The sequence below is a fragment of the Protopterus annectens genome, chromosome 2.part2 (genome assembly GCF_019279795.1).
Source record: "Protopterus annectens isolate FY-2018-M chromosome 2.part2, PAN1.0, whole genome shotgun sequence".
NCBI lineage: Eukaryota > Metazoa > Chordata > Ceratodontiformes > Protopteridae > Protopterus > Protopterus annectens.
In genome coordinates, this window is record NC_056730.1 from 779,461,049 (window position 1) to 779,473,889 (window position 12,841).

At 37.6% G+C, this 12,841-nt stretch overlaps 1 protein-coding gene across 1 annotated transcript in view; it reads right to left on the minus strand.

Moving 5' to 3' along the window:
- EDIL3 (EGF like repeats and discoidin domains 3) overlaps positions 1–12,841 on the minus strand; it is a 3,472,995-nt gene that overhangs the window by 2,815,391 nt on the left and 644,763 nt on the right. The window lies entirely within an intron of this gene.

The window sequence follows — 12,841 nt, forward strand, 5'->3', positions numbered from 1 at the left end:
TTAGTACTCCTACATTTTTGCAAGTTTATAGGTTCATAGGTAGAGTTTATAGGTTCATAGGTAGATACTAGGCTATCTGCCCTAGGGCATTTATAAGCCTAGCCAGAGTGTATTTGGCTTCCGCCTCCCTATTAGATTAGCCTACTGTGCGCCTATGTAAAGTAGGTCACAGAAGGTACCCTTTTAAGATTAGTTTACTGTGCCTCTGTCTAGCAGAGACACAGAAAAGATCCCAGGGGTGAATTTGCGATTTCCCATCCACGCGTCCAGATTTCGCTTGAAGAGGGTCAGCGAGGGGCTATGTCTAACATGAATTGGGATTCTATTCCAGAGTGAGGGGAGCCTCTGGGAAATGAATCTGGCCCTCCAGCATGTCCTATTTATTTTTGTGCTGAGGTTTAGGTCCCTGGAGTGTGTAGCTCTAAGGGATTTGGATTTTTTGAGGTGGAGCATGTCCATTAATTCTGGGTTTGACATGGCTTTGTACGTCAGGCATAGATTGCCTCTGAGTAGGCGGTAAGCAACTGAGTAGAGCTGGAGTTTCTTTAGTCGAGCTGCATAGAACATCTATTTGTAGCCCATGATCCTCTTGGTGAGGTACTTTTGGGGTCTCTCCAGTTGCTGCAGGTGTCGGGTAAGGTACATCCTAAAAGGGGCATTGTATTCAATTATGGGCCTGATGAGTGACGAGTAGAGGGGCACAATGACCTCTCTTGATCTAGATGCGAACCCTTTCGTGATAAGGTGGGCTATATAGAAGGTCTTTCTAACCACTTTGGCAACGTGATTATCAAAGGAGAGATTACTATCTACTTTGGTCCCCAAATCTCTAATTACTTCTTACGTACTTAATGGATTACCACCTATGTGGTAATTTGTGGGCACCTTGTTTTTCCCAAAGGGGATGACTATGCACTTTTTAGCATTTAGCTTGAGGCCGTGGTTCTGGCACCAAGCATCCGTCTCTGTGAGACCCTTTTGGAGGATGCTTGTGTCAGCTGGAGATTCGATTATGACCCCCAGTTTGCAGTCATCTGCGAACTTTGTCAGCCATAATCCCCCCGTGTTAGCCTGAACCTCAGAGAAGTATATACCGAACAAGAGAGGTCCCAGAACTGAGCTCTGTGGAATGCCACTTGTAACTGGTTTGGATTCGGACATGGCACCTGCGATTCTGACCATGTGGGTTCTATCTCTGAGCCAGTTTGTAACTCATCTTGTGATATAGGGGTTGATATTTAAGCTGGTAAGCTTATTTATGATGCCTGAGTGGGGTATTGTGTCGAAGGCTTTTGCGAGGTCCAGTTAGGCTGTGTGGACTACCTTGCCCTCATCTATGGCTTTGGTAACTGTTTCAAAGAAATCAACTAGGTTTAAGAGGCACGATCTGCACTTAACAAAGCCGAATTGGGTAGGGTCCAGTGTCTGGAGGCTCCCAATGTCTTTGTTTATGAGTTCCATGATAATACGCTCCATAGCTTTACAGACCAGACTAGTCAGGCTTATGGGGCGATAGTTTAGAGGGAATTTAGGTTATTTAATTCTTACTTAATTCTTATTTAATTCTTGCCACCTGCTATTTTGATGCAAAATGCTAGCATGTGGGAGATGTTAAAATAAGCAGCTGTTAACCATGCTTTTTTGGAACATTTTAACCTTAGGAATTAAAGTGCAGTGATCTCTTGAATTACTTCACACTGAAAGCAGTAACATGAGAGATGAGATGGAATGCTGAAGTACAAAACTTCCTAGAAAGAAAATTAGTATTTTATTATGCAATATCCTGATTCTGTTTGGTATTGGCACAGTACGGAAGCAAATGGAGACAGGAGTGCTTGTCATACTTGGCTAAAGGGCTGCCATGGCACCATTTTTATAGTATTTGTCAATCTTCAATAATGTTATTTGTAAACAATAAATTAGCTTGTTTTTGTTCCTTGCAAAACCTGAATGTATGTAAGTAGCTCAGATTCTACTCTTAAAAAAGTTGGCTTGACTCAACTATTTTAGCAGTCCAGACTGTAGGCTTACCTTGCAATAAAGAACAAAAACAATTATGCCTTACAATACCTTTTGTTGTTTCAGGGGAGGGAGTAATGACATCAACTTGGGGGCTGGCTGGACTGCAAGAAAAAGCAGCCCTTTCCTCACTGGTTAGCCATGCCAGGTATCTGGTGGTGCCTGAGGCAGCTTGGGAAGTGAAATCCAAACAGACCAGCAACCTGTAAACAAAATAAACTACAGCAAGTATGGGAATTTTGTCACAAAAAAGCTTTTTCTCCATGACTGTTCATTACTGTCTCTGTCAGCCTGGGCTGTGCATGTATTTTTTGTTTATGCTGTTTCAAAACAAAAGTCTGTGGTTAATTATTGACAGTTGATTTTGATATCTGTCCACTTACAATTGGGATATAGGTGTAGTAATGCAGCTCAAAGTGCCTTTTTGTGAAGTATGAAAGTGTTTTCTGAAAATCCAACTGTTACAGGGGTTGATACGCATCCACTTATGACTGGGATAAAGGTTTAGCAATAGAGCTCAGAGATGCTTCTTGTCGAGGAAGGGAGTACATTTTGAAAATTTCTCTGTTACAGCAAAAGTGTTTTATGGTGCAAACTATATAATGGTCTACATTTTGAATCTACAAAACTTTTATACTATTGAGGTACTTGTGTTTACGTACAATAAAACTGAAATATGCCGTATAAAAGGCTATGATGGCTGAAAGCTACAGATCTTAAATACCTGAACTTCTTATAAAAGTATTACAAGTGGGATGTCAGTTAAGCGATTGAACAGATAGAATATAGCAGATAAGTGGTTCAAATTTCATCAAAGTTAAATATTAAACAATTTTTAAGGAAAAGAAAATGAAACTAGCAAATCCCCAAGATGCTGACATGCATATGATATGACATCTGAGAAAACATTTACAAAAAAATATATATAGCTGCTATGTTTGTTATATTGTAGATATGTACGACAGCATTGCTACTTTCTGAAGAATGCATAACACTGCCATTTTAAAAAGTTCTGAATTTTACCATGTATGTAGTCTAGTTTGCCAGGTGCTAGTGTATTCACGAGTGAACTTTTAGCATTGCTTTTGCTGTGCTGTCATTTTGCTCAGCATTAAAGTTACACCTTTAATGCAAATGCTACTCTATTCCGCCATTGCAGTTAACAGAAATCCAACCACCAAACACAGACCAATCATCTCATGTAAAAAATGTATATCATCAGAATATAATTACCATGGCCCAAAACAAAACAGTAATACCTGCATCACGATATACCAAAGTGTTCAAGAAATACAAAGAACAGATCAAAGTCTCACAAAATGTCCGTTTTGTGATCTAATATTAATATTGACACTGCAGAGATTGGTATCAATGTGCAAGTTCTCTTCTATCCTTAAACTGTCTCAAAAAAGGAAATTACTACTGACACCCTAACTACAAGGTTCTTAGCAAAAGATATCTGCTAAACTGTGTGATTTCATGCCCAAAGCTATGTAACAGTAGTTACATCAAGAATGTATGTACTCCAACTACACCTAGTAAATAAAAAATAAGGTTCAAATCAATGTTCTCAAGACACAGAATACCCACTGAACTGGTTACAAACAATGGCACACACTTTATATGTCAGTTAGACTCCAACGATTTGCTGACGAACATAGTTTCACTCATACTACATGAAATCTTCACTATTCTCATTTCAAATGGAGCCAATGACATGGCAGTCCAAACAGCAAAATATTCTTGAGACAAGCCAGTCTTCTCAGAACTCTCAGGTCATGTTGAGGTACTCCACATAGTGTCAAAAGGGTAAACCCACCCCATCTAATGCATACAAGACAAATAAAGGGCTATCATGCCAATGTTATAATCAGACCTTGAGACAAAAATTACTCCATGTTAGTCAATACGACAAAATGACTAATTACAAGAGGTTCTCTGATAGATGTTACTCCACCCAGCCACCACCTGTCCTCCAATCCGGCAAACCAGTAAGTATATAGTTAGGGCAGAAAGAAAGTGATACATAGTTAGAGTGCACTGGAAGAAACTGATGAATCAAGGTCATACATGGTGCAAACCAGGGATGAAGGCACAGGTAGGTGCAATCAAATGCAGACTGAAACGGTTTCTGAGTTGCCTCTAGCTGAACATCAAGCTCCTGAGAATCATTTTCACGTGATTGAGACAAGGATAACCAAGTCTTCAGCTAGGCAGAGTTTTCCAGTTTCTTTGAAAGTGTTACCATAATGCAGTATCCGAGACAAGGCTGGACATGCCGAATCCACAACATATTAAGAGAGTGTTTACTGTCAAACCTAGTATTATTGTTCCTGATTCTGTCCAGACTCTTCCACATACTGACTCTAGAAAAATGCTTGTGTATAATCATTTTCCTTCCAAAGGATCCAGTCCTGTTCCTACGACTTAGAGTAGAGGAGAAGTCAAAACCCCGACCAGATATTGACAATGAACACATGTATTATGTAATGATAAGTGACTTTTTTGATTTTTCCTTGTGTAAGAAGTATTTTTGCTAAGAGTAATGTCTACCTCGGTTATTGCCATTTCATAAATAGTCAACGTACCATGTGTAAACATTTAGAGCACTAGGACAAGCTATACCAGTTCAAGAATACTGAATATGTATATTGGTTTTGCAGGTCTATGTCAGAAGATTGAGTTTTCAGAAATTCAAAATTCATGTGGTTGAGACTATATGATCGAGTTTCCAAAAACTCAAACTTCAAAAAAAAAAAACATAAATCTACTTTTTTTATGTTTTTGCAGGGGGGGGGGTCAAGACCCCCTGCAGCCCCTACACCCCGTGCAAGGTATATATACCAACTACGAGATCGCACTACAGTGGGGAAGAAGGTAAATTTCCCAATCCTCACTGTACCACAATCTCCATTCAAGAGTTTCAGGTTTTCAAAAACTTGATCATGTGGTCTCAACCATGTGAATTTTCAGTTTGTGAAAACTCGATCATCAAATAGGGACACGGTTCAGCACATACCTGTATCTCATAGTTTCAGAGAAAATACTCACTCTCCTTTTAGAGGGAGATTGATAAGAAACATACAACTGCTGTGCCTCTATATATACTATGAATATATATATATATATATATATATATATATATATATATATAAAATGCACTGACATGCACTGTCACTTTAAGAAGACTGTATAGAATTACCATTTCAATTACTGTTTCCCATAATGCACTGAGGTTGGATTGACAGTTGCTAGTGTAGTCATGAACTGCTATTATTCTTGTTGTGCTGTCATTTTAAGCAATAATAAAGCTGCCGTTTTACTGCAGATTCAGGTGTACCCTGGCTGTGACCTTACTGACATTGCCTACCAACATGACCGGGTAATCAGACATGCACACTGTGACAATATTAGCAACCCATACACCAAACTTATTATTGGTGATTTTATTAAACAGTGATGGCAAGCATTTATAGAGCAGTCAACTGACAAAAATGGCACTGCATATGCGAAAAACAAAAAATATCTCCTAATTCACCTAAGGATACAAACCTCTCATGTCAGTTTTTCAAAGAAGCTGCAACATATGCAGGTGTAAAAGAATAAATGTGTGTTAAGTGCACAGTAAACAGCAAATATGACTGAAGGCTCATGGCAGTCTGTCACACAGATTTAAGGCCAATAACTGCTAGTGACTGTCCTCCAACAGTGCAGGGTTTGATGCCCCAACCTTCACCTGCAAGCTGTAACTCTAAGGAAGTCAGGTAAACAGACTTCTTTAGGATACACCTGAAAAAAGACATTTCATCAAGTGTGCACCTTGTTAAAAAATGGGAGCAAAGCTTTTGCATTAAGCTATCCACCATAGTTAACACACACAATAAAAACAGTCACATATACTTACAGCAAATAAAAAAAACAACAGTGCATTTATCCTCATTGTAAGTTATCCTGAGAATTATAGTGATGTTCCATAATTTTTTTCTGAGCACTCCTAAACAGCAAAGGCAGTACAGTGCTCAGTAAAGCATTTTCTATAATACCAAGCCATATCACAAATATCAGACCCAAATATTCATTCCGATGATTCACAGCTCATCGGTCTGATAAGACTGATACTTAAGGCATGTGTTTTTTTCCCCCAAACACAGTGGGGTGAATTTCACTGCATGTCACTGGCAGGAAGTAAAAATGCACATATTCCTTAAGCAAATGCCTTGTAATGGTCATGCAAGTATCTTCATTATAAATCCATGTCTGTGCTCTAATAATCTCATTAGGCAATCAATACATGCAACATTACTGATGTTAATGAAACTGCCTGAGCGCCCATAACCTTTACATCAAACGGCATATTGTCAATTGCACTGACAAATTAGCCACTTAACATTCAGCTTTTGTATCCTGCTCCAAGTTCAGCTCATTAAAATTCAGATATGAGCAGCACTTTGCTACGCTCCATCCCTAACTTACAGAGGTACTTATGTGCATTACGGACATCCAAACAATGAGCAAGCTTAGCACAGCAAAGTATTCACAATCCAGCTAACATCCTAACTACGCATTCAAAGCAACTGTTTCACAAAAAAACAAACATGCTGTGGTGTTCCAGTGAGGAAGTAAGTGGAATAAATGTAGAATATACAAGTCACTGAAGGTTCTATATTAAATGCTATGCAAATAACTAAAATGAAAAATACTCATAGCCCACACTGCAATTTTGGAGACATCTGCATATATGAAGCACTACGTTTGATCCCATACAGTCTCCAGCTTAGTTATAGATTATACAACTGCCCACTGCTATTCTAAAATGAGTTTACTCATTGGACAGCACAACCACTGCTCCCACTGTAAACTGAGCATATACTAACAGAAAAAAGTCAGCTGCTGAAATGCCATTGAGCAGGCAGACTTTCTTTTGGCATATGCTGGGGGATAGTAAAATGGGAGAAAAATCAGGTATGTTCTACAAAACTAAAGAAACAAAAACACCTGATTGTGTTTGTATTTCTCCACTGTCAATCCTGACTTTTTTTAATGTTTAAAACAGCAGGGAGATTCCCTTTTGCTTCTCCTGCACTGCGCTGATCACAAGTCCCATACGCATGTGCAGTAGATCAGTAAACACGCAGGAATGCGGAAGACTGAAGTGCTTATACAAAGACATTATTTAAGAAAATGAAACAATTTCTTTAAGTAAATTAATTGTATAAATGCAATAATCTACTCCTGTTTGTGGGTATAGCAGGATTTGCTCATGGTCTTATTTGTTTAATTACTCAGGCTTCAACCTCATAATCAGACAACACCAAATGTGGGTAAATCTGATATACCTACGCACAGTCATGGATTATTGCTTAAATGTTTCCTGAAGTTAGTTCTCAAGTAAACGTTTGTTCAGATAGTGGCACAAAATACTGAATTCATTCATGTTTAAGATCTGAGGCTCCTAATTAACTTCCCAAGAAGCCATCTGTAGCATTTCCTAAAAAGCCATGCAGCTATACAGTATTGAAATTTCAGTCATTACTTAACCAACTGATAATGTAAACTTGAATTTTCTGATCCCATGTCATCTTCTGGTTATGACACATCAAGTAACAGTTAAAATTTAGTTGAGTCTTATTAATTTCTGTTGAAGCATACAAATATATTCTACCAACCTAGCCAAGTTTCACAATTATTCACAGCTTATTCTTTACCCTGTGACCATGTAATAGGCCTTGTGATAGCAAAAAGTATATGGATTCTTTTATACTTGCTGTTCACTTCACTCATAATTCACAATGCACTCCATTAAATATGTGGACATATTTATTTTCATTTGTTGACTAGTAAAGTCCGACTAGGTGTAGAACCCCTTTTCAGTGGAGACCTGGGAAGAAAAGCTTCACTGGTACAATCTAACACAACCTGCGATATAAATAAGCACAGGTGAATTAAATTAGTATCATGTTTGACACTGCAACAGTAGAAAATTATAAACAGGGTACTGAACTGGTTCATATTTCACATTTCACAATTTCACAAAAGCATTCACAGTAGAACAATCACAGAGAGGGAGAGAGAGAGAGACACACACACACACACTATATGAACACCTGTTAGTTGCTCAAATAATTTTGCTCAGGCGATTAATTCAATGGAAAACACTCACTGTCAAGAGCTGTGCACTTGAAAACAGGAAGGTTGGGTGTGGAGTATAAAGGAAAGAGGAGTATGTGGAAGGGTTATAGGTCACAGCTAAAGTAAGGGCTAGGTAAGGGGACAAATGTAGTGGTGTGTGTGTGTAAGTAAGTATTTGCAGGTTAAGGTTAGTGCTAGATAAGGGGACAGTTTTAGTGATGTGTGCCTGTTTGTCTCTAAGAGTGTCTTGTATAGTAGTACTGTTAGAGAAAGGGTAATGTGTAGAATTAGAACTGGGAGCAGGAACAGGGTCAAGTTAAGTTTAGCAGGCATGAGTAAGATGGTGCAAAGAGAACAAATCCCCCTGTCCATACCTAATACCAACCCTAATCTTGCCCATAACCCTGTTTCTTCCATTTGGGGGAAGGCTCAGTAATGTGCTCCAACACAGAGGGATCCAGAGATGGGAGCCTAGATAAGGGTTGTGTATAAATCACCCAAGCATCACTGGTTGGCATGATACACGCACATTTCTACAATTCTATTTCTAATAAACAGACATTTAAGCAAATGGAAGTAAAACAGTTTGAGAGTTATGGAAGGCAGACATTCCTTCAAAGACAAAATGAAAATGGAATTTTAAAAAAAAGTGGCAGGCATGACAGACAGAGAGATAGAAGTAATAGGAGTTATTTAGAGGTGATGACAAAGGCTTAAGTGTTGCATGACAGGAATCGCAAAAAACAAAAACAGAAGCAACTGCTGAGTGGTAAAGAATAATGGAGTATTTTGGATAATTCACTTAATTTTAGAAAGTTTTCTGTTAACTCTTTTCGATAACTCCAGAGCTAAAAACTCTTAGCAAAATGACTCAGGCAACAGAAAGTAGAAAGGGTTGTTGGCAAACATAGGGAGCCTATGACAAGATAAACAACCATAGATTCTATATATCTGAATTAGAGATATTTTAGAACTTACAGGATAATATGTATAAAGCAGATGAGAGAGGAAACAAAGAAAAAGCACAGATGGAAATATATAGAAGGTACAACTCTGCTAAGGTTAGAGGAATATGGGGCTCAAGAATTGATAGTTAAGGCAGGAAGGAAAATCAATCAACATGGAAGTCTCCAGGAACAGATGGTAATTCTGTGGAAATGTTGGAAGATAGGAGGGAATAAAATGATAAAGATCAGGAATGTTTTATTTAACAATATTTTAAAACTATTTTAAAATGGGGCAATACCGGCATATTGAAATACAGCTATGGTGGCTGTATTATTCAAAGAGGAAAGAGCCTTCAGAGCCAGCTTCATATACATCAAGTTTCAATTATAAACCATGATAATAAAGCCTTTATGTATATATCAGCTAAAAAAATGACAAAGGTGTAGGCAAAACTGAAATATATGTATTAATATTTTTTAGAAGAAAACATGTGACAATATTAAGAGAACATTGATGATCCAGAGAGAAAAGAATAAGAAAATACTGCTGTTCTTGGTGGGTCTTGATGCAGAGAAAGCATTCAATAGACTCAGCTGAAATTCTATCGGTAGGGCGACGGTAGCACTTGGGTTAATAAGAAAATATGAAGGACCAAAAGCAAAAATTAATGGTAGGAGGGATTCTCTCTGGCAGGCTGTTTGAACAAAGTAACGAGGCAGGAATGTCCTCTTTCTCCTTTATTTCCTTTACGTTTAGAACATTTCGCAAATACTATGATTGCCACATGAAATATCAAATGCTTAAAAGAGCAAATCAAAAAAGAGAGCGCGTTTCAGAGCACATGTAAAAACAACTGAAAACTGCACAAACTAATAGTAATGTTTCTGCAGGGCGATAAACCCACCCCCAATCTTTTCCACTGTTTGTTCCAAAGGAAAATGCTTGAGAAAAAAGCACAGAAGTCAACCAGAAGAATTGGGAGCACCATGAAATTCAACCAGAACCTGGAGTTGAGAGATGGAGATGAACAGGAAGAAGACCAACAACATGAAAATTACTGAATAAATGTGAGACTCCAAAGCATGAATCACATTTGTGAAATAGAGTTGTGCAAGAATAAGTGGGAAGCGTGGACTTTTGGTGCCTTTTTTAAACTTGTGAGGAACTGAAAGGCATTTCCTGCAGTTCATGTCATTAAAATTTGGATGAGGGAAGGAGGAGTGAAAAAGGTAGCCAAGTAAAACAATTTATTTTCTTAGTCGTGTTTCTGAAAAACGTTTTACAATATAAATTACATATGTTATAGTAAAGTATTTTCAGTTGTTCTTGTATATGATAAAATTATTAAAGTAAATAGATGCCTTTTTCTCCCGCTTTTTTTCTTCTTTACGAAATGTAGGCATCACATTGCAAAACCAGAGGGAAAGCTAGCAAAAAGGATATTTAAGTATATGGGCTTTAATCTTGGATTATTAAGGTGGTAGATGGGGTAAAAGCACCACAATGACCTTATCCTAGCAGTACTTCTTTATACGCAAGTACTAGGCTAACTGCCCTTAGAGGCCATTTTAAGCCTAGACAATGTCTCTCAAAGGTGAGAATCAAACCCTGTACCTTGTGTCCCTATAGTAAACACCTTAACTATTATACCAACTCTTCCACCCATAGTACACAGATCATAATATATGTAGAGCTGATATGTTTTCTCTTTCTTTTGCGTAGGTGAATGTCTGGATTAAGACCTTTGGCTTAATCTAACAAGAAATTCTAAGTGGAAACAGGTAAATATGCGAACACAAAATATAATGAAAAGCTTTCCTTTAACAATAAATGTTTCAGCTTGTTTTTCAGGCTGCAAAAGAGAACTACATTTTTCTATTTTCTCTTACTTTTCATGGACACAAGTTGATAACAGGACAACGAAAGACAGAGCACTGGTTTCTTCAATTAAGTTAATGGTTTCTGAAAATATGCAAGTAGTTTTCACATCTGGGGAAGGGGGAATAATGATATTAAATAAAGAATAGACACGAATTAGTGTTAAGTGGAAGTACATGCATTATTGATAATATTTCCAGGTTAACTAGGGCCTGTGTTAGTAGCTACTTGGCACAAATGTTCCTATGAGGAGGATTCAACTTCATTACTTGAAGATGTACATGTTTGTGTGTGTTTGTATTAAGTTAACAGGTTATGGGGATGTTCTTGATGTATGTTTGGTTGACCATTTTTAATAAAAAGAAAAAGTCTTGTAAAATGTAACAAAGGTTCCAATTTTGATAAGAAAAAAACTGTATAAAGGATTAACCAACCAAACATTAATGGGTGCATATATCACAAAAGTTGGCATTAGACACTAATAAAGATGCCATATATAATAGATGGGAATAATGACTTCTACCATAATGCTGACACTTTACATATTATCTTAGAATATGAATGGTCTCGCAAGTACAGACAAAAAGGAAAGAATATTTAATTATTTATTTTACATTTGTTAACCGGGATAGTCCACTGGACACATGTCCATTTTCAGTGGAGACCCGGGGAGAAAAGCTCCACACATATGAATAACGTGTAACAAAAAAACTACAAAGTATATTTAGATACAAAATGCAGTGAGTCTTAATTAATAGTAGTATATTCATACACAGTGGTCACAATTGGTGAAAACAGAGAAATCTTACAGTAATAGTTTCATTAGTCTAAAGAAATATAAATAATGACCTCAATCATTGCTGGAGGGAGTCATGTGTAAACCAACAACTTCTTAAAGGTTACTGGGGTCTAAACCATAAAAATCTGTTTTATTATATTGTACGTATTTCTACAGTAATAGAATATAGACCTTTCTGTATCTGTTGAGGTGTGAGAGAGTTAAGGTGATGTAGGGTCTAACATAGTGGAGGGTCTAGACTGGTGGCGTGCAAGACCATAGGCAGTTATTAGACAGATGCAGTTTTAATGCTTTTTTGAACTGTATGAAGGATGCCACAGTAGTTATGTTATAGGGTAGAGCATTCCATATTTGGATACATAATTAGAAAAGAGGGCATCACCTGCTGTATTATTTGACTTAGTTACTGTGAGAATAAGTTTGTTACTGGAGTGAATCTGTTACTGGTGTGTAGGTGAAGTAGGCTTTGCAATGCAGGGTTATTTTCTGGTTGATATAAAATTTTATGGGCCAGAGAGAGTTGGTTGTAATGCAGGAGTTGAGGAAGTTCCAGCCAGTTGAGCAGCTTCAAGTATGAACAGTGTTGAGATCTAAATGGGGAGTCTGAGGCAAATCTAGCTATTTTGTTATAGCAGGAGTCAAGCTTAGCTAGGTCTGCTTTTCTAAGGTTGGTGAAAATAGCTGAGGCATAGAGGAGGGTATACATAAGGTGAGTGTGAGATATAGGAATTGTCTATTTCTGTAGAGGGTACCTATTTTTTTGTGAACTTTCTTGATGGTTTGGGAAATATGAATATAAAATCTTAGATTATTAATCTCAATGCCCAAGAGTTTGGTGTGCTCTGTTGGAGAGATAGTAGTTTTGTTACTGGACATGACATTAAAGTTAGACGTTGATGAGGTGGACCTAATGGGTTTATAGAGTAGTAGTTTGGCTTTATCAGGGTTTAGGATGAGTTGGACATTGGATAGCCATGTTTCTATAGAGAGGAAAGATTCCTGAGTTAATGTGCGAAGTGCCTGTAGTGAGGAAGCTGCACAAATTAACGTAGAATCATCAGCGTATTG